Raw genomic sequence first — 10,854 nt, forward strand, 5'->3', positions numbered from 1 at the left:
ATGAGAGTCGTCTAGGGCACAGGCAGAGAGGCTGAGACGCCATGCTGGCAAGCCGTGGGGCGGGGGTTTGCAGCCAGGGCCAGAGCTCACGCACCCAAACACCGTCCCAGCTGAACAAGGAAGCATCCTAGTTACAGCCCCACTGGCAGGTGCTGATCTGAGGTCCAGTGAGTTCAGATAAATTCCTTCAAGGCGCACAGGTAATAGAGCAACAGAGACTCAAACCCAGGCAGTCTGACCCCAGCCTTACTCTCAGCCACACCCTGCAGGGCTTCAGCACAGCTCTTTGATGACGAAAACAAGAGCCAGAGAATACAGGAAAGCATCACCAGCCAGGTACGTTCAGGGAGAAACGTTCAACATCATCTTATCGTCGGAAGAAGCACATTGAGAAATACAAGGCGAAGCACATTATTTCCAAGAAATTAATCCGATCGCGTTTTCCCGGGCGAGGTTTGCAGCTGTCAACAGCTGTGGCGTCTGCTCGCTGAGTTCTCATGGTCCAGCCTCGGGGTGTGGGTGGAGGTGCACGTGCCCATTTCTGATGCTAGAGCGTGGCTCGGTGGGGGCGCAAGCAGACAGAGGCGGAAAGCGTTCGCCCACACATGGCCCCCCAGGGTGGAGGTCTGTGTGGGTAGAGAGGGAGAGACGCAGGTGAGGATCCGGGGTGAAACGCTTTTACCCAGTCCAGGCTCGTGTGCCGGGCACTGTGGCAGGCACTGGGGGGATATTGGTGACCTACACGGGAGGCTGAGAGAGAAAACTTCTGTGCAGAAAGGAACCCTTGACCTTTGACCCCAGGCCTGGAAGGGTGAGGAAGTGACCTTCCAGGAAGGAAGAACTACGCATTCCAAGGCCTCCAAATTCTCCTTGAGACTTAACCCCTGAGCAACCGTGCTAAGAGGTAATAAATCCTGAGTAGCATCAGCTGCCCTTGAAAGAGAGCTTGATGGGGGCCAGCTGTGTGGTGTAGTGGGCTAAGCCTCCGCCTGCAGCGCCGGCATCCCACATGGGTGCCGGTTCGAGTCCCAGCTGCTCCACTTGCGATCCAGCTCTCTGCTAATGCACCTGGGAAAGCAGTGGAGGATGGCCCAAGTCCTTGGGCCCCTGCACCCACATGGGAGACCCAGAAGAAGCTCCTGGCTCCTGGCTTTGGATTGGCACAGCTCCAGTCATTGTAGCCCTCTGAGGAGTGAACCAGAGGAGGGAAGACTTCTCTCTCTCTCTGCCTCTCTGTAATTCTGCCTTTCAAATAAATAAATATTAAAAAAGAAAGAAAGAACAAAGACCCTGGAAATCTTCAGGTTCCTGATCTGGGAAAGAGAACGCTGCTCTGACTTTGACCGTGAGGGTGGCAGCCTGCACCCATCCTGTCTGCGGTTTCACCAGCCTTCGGGGCTGGACCCAGTGCGCTTCCAGCTTCCTCCTTCTGAAAATGGAGAAATTGGTGCCCAATTGCTGCCCCATCGCGGCCAGAGTTTGTGGTGTGTCGGTGAGGCTGCTGAGTGCTGTGGAGGTATGTGTGTGCGTGCATGCACTTGGGGGCGCACTTGCACCTGCGTGTGGGTGTAGCCTGAGCAGGGACGCTGTTAAGAGCGAGGTTAGAGCTAGAGAGACACTGACCGATGGTCCACACGTTCCTGCATTCAGTTTCCCATCGATCCCGTCATTCAGCAAACCCGGATGGAGGAGCTATCTGCGTGGGGTGCTGGGCACAGCTTCTGTCCTGCGGAGCTCATAATTTTATCGGGGGGGGGGGGCAGGTATTAATCCAAGAGCTGCAAAGAGGAACGTACAACTCCAGACAGATAAAATGGCTTGCACTGGAGCCGGTTGTGGCGTAGCGGGTAAAGCTGCCGCCTGCAGTGCCGGCATCCCGTATGGGCACAGGTTTGAGTCCCAGCTACTCCACTTCCTATTCTGCTCTCTGCTATGGCCTGGGAAAGCAGTAGAAGATGGCCCAAGTCCTTGGGCCCCTGCACCCACGTGGGAGACCAGGAAGAAGCTCCTGGCTCCTGGCTTCAGATTGGCGTAGCTCCAGCTGTTGCAGCCAATTGGGGAGTGAACCAGTGGATGGAAGACTCTCTCTCTGCCTCTCTTCTCTCTGCGTAACTCTTTCAAGTAAAAATAAATAAATATTTTTTTTAAAAAAATGACTTGCATTATAAAAGCACAGGAGGGAGGGAAAATCAAGCCAAGAGGACCCAAGAAGCTGAGTTTGAAGGCAGGAGAAAAGGAAATGCAAAGGCCCTGTGGCTGAAGGTAGCACAGAACAGCCCCCAGCTGCCCCCCGAAACAGAAGTGCTTCCTACAAGGAAGTCACTGCACAGATGCCAGACCCAGACGGGTGACACAACCCCCACCCCCACCCCCGCCATCCACGCTGGGACTTGGGTCAGGGGAGCCAGGCCACAGGTTCTTTTTTTTTTATCTTTATTTTATTTTATTTATTTTATTTATCTTTTTTTGGCAGGCAGAGTGGACAGTGAGAGAGAGAGAGAGAGAGAGAAAGGTCTTCCTTTGCCGTTGGTTCACCCTCCAATGGTCGCCGCGGCCAGTGCACTGTGGCCGGCGCATCTCGCTGATCCGAAGGCAGGAGCCAGGTGCTTCTCCTGGTCTCCCATGGGGTGCAGGGCCCAAGCACTTGGGCCATCCTCCACTGCACTCCCAGGCCACAGCAGAGAGCTGGCCTGGAAGAGGGGCAACCGGGACAGAATCCGGCGCCCCGACCGGGACTAGAACCCGGTGTGCTGGCGTCACAGGCGGAGGATTAGCCTAGTGAGCCGTGGCGCCGGCCATGGCCACAGGTTCTTAACCCGTTCTCCTCCCTCCTCTGTCTCTCTGCCTTCCACGGTGCGTCAGGAGGAGGTGGCAGGATTCCCGTTTCTTCTTCCTGTCCAGAAGTCTTCTTCCACAAGCCCCGCCCCTCCTCAGCCATCATCCCCAGGACTGCTAGAGGGCACCTTCTCCATGTTCTAGAAGAAACGCCATGGGCTGAGTCTACTGCGGTTGGCAACAGGCGCTGCCCTGGGTAAATACACAGTGACTGGCAGGCTCCTCCAGCCTCCAGTACCACCACTGCTTCTCCCTCTGGTGCAGGCTGGGCCCCACCTGCCCCTGGTTCCCGGCTCTCTGCTCCCCTCTGGTGGAGCCCTGCCGTACCTGTAGCTCCTTGCCCTGCCCCGGTTGACTTCCCGAACAGCTGCCAGTCACAGCCAAGCAGGTGAGTATTCCCATAGGAAATGAGGAAGGGGGTGTGTGTGTTGATCCCTGTATCTGTCGTAGGGATAAAAACAAGGAAATGGGGACCCAGGGGAAGCAGTGTTTATCCAGCCCCTGTGAGCATCAGGCACTGATCGGCCGCTTCACTGTGATGGTTCATGACTGAGGCCGGAGAATTTGAGTGGCTTACCTGAGAGTGAATAGGCAGGATCCGAACACAGGGCCATGGCAAGCCGCTTCCTCTGAAACACAGAGGCGACCCGGCAAAGAGGTGACAGGAGTTCTGGGTACAGCAGGATTGGTCGCCCCCCAACTCACGCAGCTGGGTACACTCTGATGTCTTCCTGTTAATGGCAGGAGGATGAAGGGTGGAGACCTAATTTAATGGTGGCTGTAGTCTAAGGGGTGGGGCCGGTGGGCGGTCTTTGGGTCCTCAGGGGCGTGTCCTCCGAGGGTGGGAAGGAGGGAATGCACTCAACTCCTATAGAGCTTCCTGAATCCAAGGGGAGGGATGTCAGAGGGTTCCTAGAATGCCCAGCAGGGGGGCAGGGTCCTCATCACCTGCTCAACACCGGGGAAGCAACATCTGTCACCTCTAGTTCCAGCCACAGCCGGGTCAGGGAAAGCCTGGTTTGGAAGCAGGGGAGGGGAGGCTTCTGGGAAGGGAGACAGCTCTGGGTCTCCCTGTCTCATCCATCCGAGAGTTCAGGATGACTGTGTCCTGTTCCTGATCCGACCCAAATCCCTGCTCCAACTCTCTGGGGGAAGGCTGCTCCTGGGTGGGGTCTGGGTCATGCATAGGGAAGCACAGTTTATCCCCTAGCTGGAAAACCTGTCTCCCTCCTGGCCCCAAAAGAGCACAGAGGTGGTGCCAAGACCTTGTCCCTCAAGCTGAGAACTTTCTCGTGGGTGCGGTGAGCCAGGTTGCTGGCCACGGGAGGAGGACCCCCAGCCATCATGGCGACTGTGTCCCTGTGGAGCTGGTATGGTGCATTTCCCAAAGACTGCATTCACTCCCAAGCACAGTGCCAGCTGTGTGTGGACATCTGGTCATCGAGGCCCCCGAGGCCCTGGACGTGGCCACCAGTACTTTTAAGAAGCGCCTTGCTGCCGTGGCTCAACAGGCTAATCCTCCGCCTTGCGGCGCCGGCACACCGGGTTCTAGTCCCGGTCGGGGCGCTGGATTCTGTCCCGGTTGCCCCTCTTCCAGGCCAGCTCTCTGCTGTGGCCAGGGAGTGCAGTGGAGGATGGCCCAAGTGCTTGGGCCCTGCACCCCATGGGAGACCAGGAGAAGCACCTGGCTCCTGCCTTCGGATCAGCGCGGTGCGCCGGCCGCAGTGCACCAGCCACGGTGGCCATTGGCCATTGGAGGGTGAACCAACGGCAAAGGAAGACCTTTCTCTCTGTCTCTCTCTCTCACTGTCCACTCTGCCTGTCAAAAAAAAAAAAAAAAAAAAAAAAAAAAAAAAAGAAGCGCCTTGCATAGCGTGGGGCTGCGAAGCGGCACTGGTGCAGTCACTGGGTTTGCACTTTTGCAGTATCTGGTGCTCAACTTTTAACTCTCTCTGCATTTTCCAGTGAGATTTGGGCTTGACTAGGCAGACCTGGATTTCAGTTCAGAATCTGGGAAATTTGCATAACTTCCCCGTACTTCAGTTTGACATCTGTAAAAAGGAACAAAACATTGGTTTCCTGCTCAAATGCCCATGGAAAGGATTAAAGCAGATTAAATACATGAGGGCTTCAAAATGCTCATGAGGGGGCTGGCGCTGTAGTTCAGCGGGTAAAGCCACTGCCCACAGTGCTGACATCCCATATGGGTGCCGGTTCGAGTCCCAGCTGCTCCTCTTCCCATCCAGCTCTCTGCTGTGTCCTGGGAAAGCAGTAGAAGATGGCCCAAGAAGAAGCTCCTGGCTCCTGGCTGTTTGGGGAGTGAACCAGCAGATGGAAGACTTCTCTCCCCCTCCCTCTCTCTCTCTTTCTCCCCTCCCCCCACCTCTGCCTCTCTGTAACTCTCTGCCTTTCAAATAAATAAATAAATCTTAAAAAAAAAAAAAAAAAAGCTCATGAGAAAGGAAAGTCAAAGGTAAGCTTATCTTGGTGCAAAGAAATCCGAAATCCACGGCTTCAGTTTTCACGATGTGCGTTTTTCAGGAACATTTCAAGACATCGCCACGTAAACCTCTTAGCCCAGCTCCTGGCATGTAGTAGGTGCCCCGCAAACACAGCCGGACTCCAGCTGAGTTTCACAGTCCATTTTCTCCTTTTCATTTGGGTTTGGTTTTATTTCACTTACGAGAGATTGATTTCCCTGCTGTGGCTCATAACTGACTGCTCCTCTCAGGTCTGACACAGCCTTACTTTTGAGGGTTTCTTTTTTTTTTTTTAAAGATTTATTTATTTATGAGAGAGGGAGAGAGAGCGAGACCTTCCATCTGCTGATTCACTACCCCCAGATGGCCGCAACAGCTGGGGCTGGGCCAGGCTGAAGCCAGGAGCCAGAAGCTTCTTCCAGATCGCCCACCTGGGTGGCAGGGGCCCAAGCCCTTGGGTCATCTTCCGCTGCTTTGCCCAGGCCGTTAGCAGGGAGCTGGGTGGGAAGTGGAGCAGCCGGGACATGAACCGGCGCCCATAAGTCATGCTGGTATCAGAGGTGGTGGCTTTCCCTGCTACACCACAACCTTGGCCCCCACTTTAGAGTTGTGTTTTCGAGGATGATTTGATGGAGTTGGGAAGCAGACAAACCGGTTTTTCCAGCCGTGTCACCGTGCCTTGGCTGCCAGCTTTGCCCGCGGTGGTGCCATGAACATTCCTGGATGGTTCTGAGTGACCCAGTTCCATAAAATGTCTGAAAACTGATCACCGGATGTGCAGAGTGGCAGCTGGTGAAAGGTTCATTCGCCAAATATGTATGTGTGACCTACGATTGAGCAAGGCCCTGGGCTTGCCGTGGGCCCAGTGGCCGGTCTGACGTGGATTCTAGCTTCTGGGGTTTCAGGGTAGGGGCGGGGCCCGCGGGAACCCCTCTGCGTGCCCCCTGGATCTACTCTGGACCCTTCTTCCCGCACTCTGAGCCCAGGGGTCGCCAACCTCGATGGGCCACATGTCCTCTAGTGGGAGGCACCAGCAGGAGCAGGGGAGGTCGGGACACCAGGCACAAGGTTCATGGACTTCTTGTGATAGCGATCGACAAGGGGCCAACACGGAACCCACACAAGATTTATCGGGAACTTACACCCGTGCATGAAGATGACAGCAGCAGAGCAGAAAGAGATCAAGGGGTCTTCAAGGGGCTGGGGAGGTGTGGCCGGGTCCCCTCAGTCTCTGGGCCCTCCCACTCTGCACACGGCACTCCAGTGTGCACCTGGCTCTGTGTCCTGCGCAGGTGCGTTTGCGTCTTTTGCACACTACACACCCAGCCACCTAGGTCCCATTTATTTACTTTTGAAATATTTATTTAAAAGGCAGAATGACAGAGAGGGAAAGGAAGAGACAGAGAGACAAATATCTTCTTCCCTCCTACTGGTTCACTCCCCAAATGGCCACAACAGCCAGGCAGGGCTGCATCAGGCAGACTCCAAGAGCCAGCAACTCCATCCAGGTTTCCCACATGCGTGGCAGGGGTTCAGGGAGCCATCCTGTGCCACCTCCCAGGTGCATTAGGGAAATGAGGAGGGACTGCACTCAGATGGCGCTCTGATATGGGATGCAGGTGCCCCCAGCAGCAGCTTAACCTGCTGAGCCACAGCACCTGCCCGCACCCTCCCCCAACCTGAGGGGAGGGGCTTGCTGGGAGCTCCACCTTAGAACCACGGGGGTAGGAAGAGCAGGTGAGAGAGGGCGGGGAAACAGGGAAGCAAAGCTGGAAAGGCACAGGGGACCAGGCTCTGCAGGTCTTGCGCAGTGGGCAGGGCTTGTCCTATGTTAGTGTGGGAGCTCGCTGCTGGGAAGGCGTGTGTGTGTGACAATGTGTAAGTCTGCATGTGTCTGTGTATATATGCATAGGTGTGTATGTGTGTGTGCATATTTGTGTAGGTGCACGTGTGTACATATGCATGTGTGTATACATATGTCTATGTGTATGTATGTATATGTACGTGTATACCCGTATTTGTGTATATGTGTGTTGTATGTATGTATGTGTATATTTGCACATGCCTGTGTGTATATATGCATATGTGTGTATATTTATGTATTTGTGTGTATGTGTGTTGTACGTGTGTATATATTTGTATGTATATATGTATTTGCATGTATGCATGTGTTTGTGTGTTGTATGCGTGTATATGTGCATGTATGTGTGTAGATGCGTGTAGATGTGTATATGTGTGTATTGTGTATGTGTATGCATGCTTATATGTGTGTGTATGCATGCACATGTGTGTATATAGGTATCTGTGTATATATGCACATATATGTACGTATGTATATATGTATGCATGTATATATGTATGTGTATATATGTGTGCCCTATGTATGTATATGTGTATGTATATGGGTGTATGTATTTATGTATTTGTGTGGATGTGTGTATATGCATGTATATATGTATTTGTGTATATGTGTGCTGTACATATGTAGATGTGTGTATGTATATGTGTATATGTGTAGATGTATATATGTATTTGTATGTAGACATGTATTTGTATGTATGTTGTATGTATTTATGTGTGTATGTTGTGTCTGAGTGTGTGTGTGTGGGCACTGTGTGTGTGTGTGTCCCTGGGCGTGTCTGTGGGCCGAGCAGGGATGCTTTAAGAGTGGGGTTAGAGGCAGAGACATCAGCGGGATTTCCGTGCTGAGGAGAGGACGGCCTAAGCCCTCCTCGGCCCCGTGGGCACCTGGGCCGGGCAACTCTGCTGTGGGAGTTGCCCGGTGCCTGCTGCAGCCTGGCCTCTGCCGATGCCAGCGGCACCCTCAGCTGAATGTGTCCAGAGTCTGTCAAATGCCCCCTGCGGGGCCAGCTCACCGGGGTCGAGAACCCTGCCCTCCGGCCTCCGATCTGGCCGTGACTGTGGGCTGGAACCCGGGCTGCCCGGCTGTGAAGTGAGCCGCGCTGGTTCCAGCCAGCAGGCGTCTCGAGGCTCGGATTGAAAACCGCTCATTGGCAATTCAGTATCGATCGGTCTGGGCAGGCTGCTTTCGGGCACTTTTCCCTGGTGGCCAATTTGTCCAGGTGACACTGTCCCGAGGACGGCGGCTTCCGGAGCTCTAAATAACAGGGTGTGAACAGGGGTGGGGGGAGGCCTGGCTGGGCAGGAAGTGAGTACTCCCAGCAGGTTCTGTCCTCACCCTCGGGGTCCGTGGCTTCCTGGAACATCCTTCCCTGCTGGGCTCACGATCGGTCCTTTACCTTAAAGAGCAGCCACTGGGTAGATGCCCGAATTGGAGACGGAGCCCCCTGCTCCCTGCCCCAAGCTGGGCCACTCCCTTTGGGTGCCTGAGACCACAGCCCGCTTAGTGCACTCAGGTTAGAACAAAACACCATGGCTTGTAAGCAACAGAAACTTCCCCCTCACAGTTCCGGGGACCAGGAAGGCCAAGATCAAGGCCCTGGCGGGTCCGGTGCCTGGTGAGGCTCTGGTACGCGGCCATCTTCCCACACAGGGAGGGGCGGGGGCTCTCGGGGCTCCAGTCCCCTGGTTGATCACCTCTCAGAGGGCCCGGCTCTTAGCCCCAGTGCCTTTCAGGCTGGACTTTAAACACAGGAACTTGATGGAGGGGACACAAATGCTCAGACCACAGCAGAGCCCTGCAGGACACGGGGAGGAGTGGACACACAGCGCTGCTGTTGCATCTGGAAAATCCACGGGAATTCTTTTCTTTTTTTTTTTTTTTAAGATTTACTTATTTATTTGAAAGTCACAGTTACACAGAGAGAGAAGGAGAGGCAGCTGGGGGGGGGGTGTCTTCCATCCGCTGGTTCACTCCCCAATTGGCCGCAATGGCCGGAGCTGCGCCAATCCAAAGCCAGGAGACAGGAGCTTCTTCCAGGTCTCCCGTGCAGGTGCAGAGGCCCAAGAACTTGGGTCATTTTCCACTGCTTTCCCAGGCCATGGCAGAGAGCTAGATCAGAAGTGGAGCAGCCAGGACTTGAACTGGCGCCCACATGGGATGCCAGCACTGCAGGCGGCGGCTTTACCCGCTACACCACAGCACAGGCCCCTCATTCCCCCTTCTTTTCCCAAGGCTTCAGAGGAGCTGTCCTGAGCCCACCTGTGAATGTAGTATCTTTGTGCAATCCTGGCAGGGAGCGGGGAGGTGGCGACAGATGACAGGGCTGCATCCTTACTAGTTCGCTGCGAACACCCTTTAAAAATTTGTGGAGAGCTGGATCGGAAGTGGAACAGCCAGGTCTCAAACCAGTGCCCATATGGGATGCCGGCACTGTAGGCAGTGGCTTTATCCGCTACACCACAGTGCCAGCCCTGAGTGGTGATTCTTAAACTTGGCCCTCACCAGAATCGGCTGTAAGGCTTGCTAAAACACAGTGCTTCTGATGCGGTGGGTCTGGGGCGCAAGCTCCCTGGTGGTGCGCTGGTGCAGGCACCACGCTGTCAGAAGCACGGCCTTAGACACATCCTAGAGCTAAAAGCCATCTAAGGAGGGATAGAAGGTGGGCCTAGTGGTTAGGACACCGCATCCCACAGCAGGGCACCTGGGCTTGATACTGGGCTCCAGCTCCGGACTCCAGCTTCCTGCCCCTGTGCACCCTGGGAGGCTGGGCTGATGGCTCATGCGTGATGAGTCCCTGCCACTCACCTTGCTCGGGTTCCCGGTTCCAAGCTTTTGGCTTCAGCCTAACCCCTGGCCGCTGGGGCATTTGGGGAACCAGCTGGATGGAAATTCTCTCTGTGCACGGGTCTGTCTCTCAAAAACAAAGACAAACAAACAACAACAACAACAACAAAAACAAAACAAAAAACAAAAGAAACAAAACAAAAAACCGAGAATCCATGTGGTGTGATAAGCAACGCGGAGGATTGGTGCCACCTTGGAAGGCTGCAAGGTTTTGGGGTCCCCATGTGGTAAAGGATGGTTTGTACCTGAAAACGCCCTCCAGCCTTGACCATCGTCGGCCTGGTGTCCTGACTCCTCAGCTGGCTGAAGCCTGGTTCTCCATCCTGGACAGAGGCCCCAGGGCTGCTGCCAGCCCAAGCCCAGGGGGTGAGGGGTGACAGATGCCTGGGACCGGGAGGTTTCCAGGAACGCGGGACTCCTAGTGCTAGAACTCGGAAAGTCCAGGACAAACCCAGAGGAGCTGGGACGAACTGCTCCCTCCCCACTGCTGCGCCCAGCCCCTGGGAGTCCTGCTCCATAGCCCCGCCTCCTGTCCTGCCCATCCAACCAGCAGATAGAAGATCTCTCTCTATCTCCCCCCCACTCCCCATTGCTCTGCCTTTCAAATCCATAAATCTAAAAAAAAAAAAAAAAAAAAAAAAAAAAAAAAAAAAAAAAGTCCCTTCCTCGTCTTCTCTCTGCCTGCCAGCTACGGACTGCAAGTTTGTATCTTCCCGGTATGTTGCAATCCTGACCCCCAATGGAAGGGAGGTGGAGGGTGAAAGAGGCCCAAGGGAGCTGCCTTTCCCCTGTCTGCCACATGAGGGCGCTGCTAGAGGCCATCCTCAAGGA

At 54.6% G+C, this 10,854-nt stretch overlaps 1 long non-coding RNA gene across 1 annotated transcript; it reads right to left on the minus strand.

Moving 5' to 3' along the window:
- Positions 1 to 9,091: 9,091 nt before the first annotated feature.
- On the minus strand, positions 9,092 to 10,577 carry LOC103352493 (uncharacterized). The gene is made up of 4 exons (XR_016217640.1): positions 10,269 to 10,577; positions 9,985 to 10,086; positions 9,439 to 9,532; positions 9,092 to 9,288 (listed from the first exon to the last, which is right to left on the minus strand). It is a non-coding gene; the product is annotated as an uncharacterized LOC103352493 (long non-coding RNA).
- Positions 10,578 to 10,854: the final 277 nt, after the last annotated feature.

Source organism: Oryctolagus cuniculus, chromosome 12 (assembly GCF_051225735.1).
Source record: "Oryctolagus cuniculus isolate XC-2025 breed Fujian yellow rabbit chromosome 12, ASM5122573v1, whole genome shotgun sequence".
NCBI classification, from domain to species: Eukaryota; Metazoa; Chordata; class Mammalia; order Lagomorpha; family Leporidae; genus Oryctolagus; species Oryctolagus cuniculus.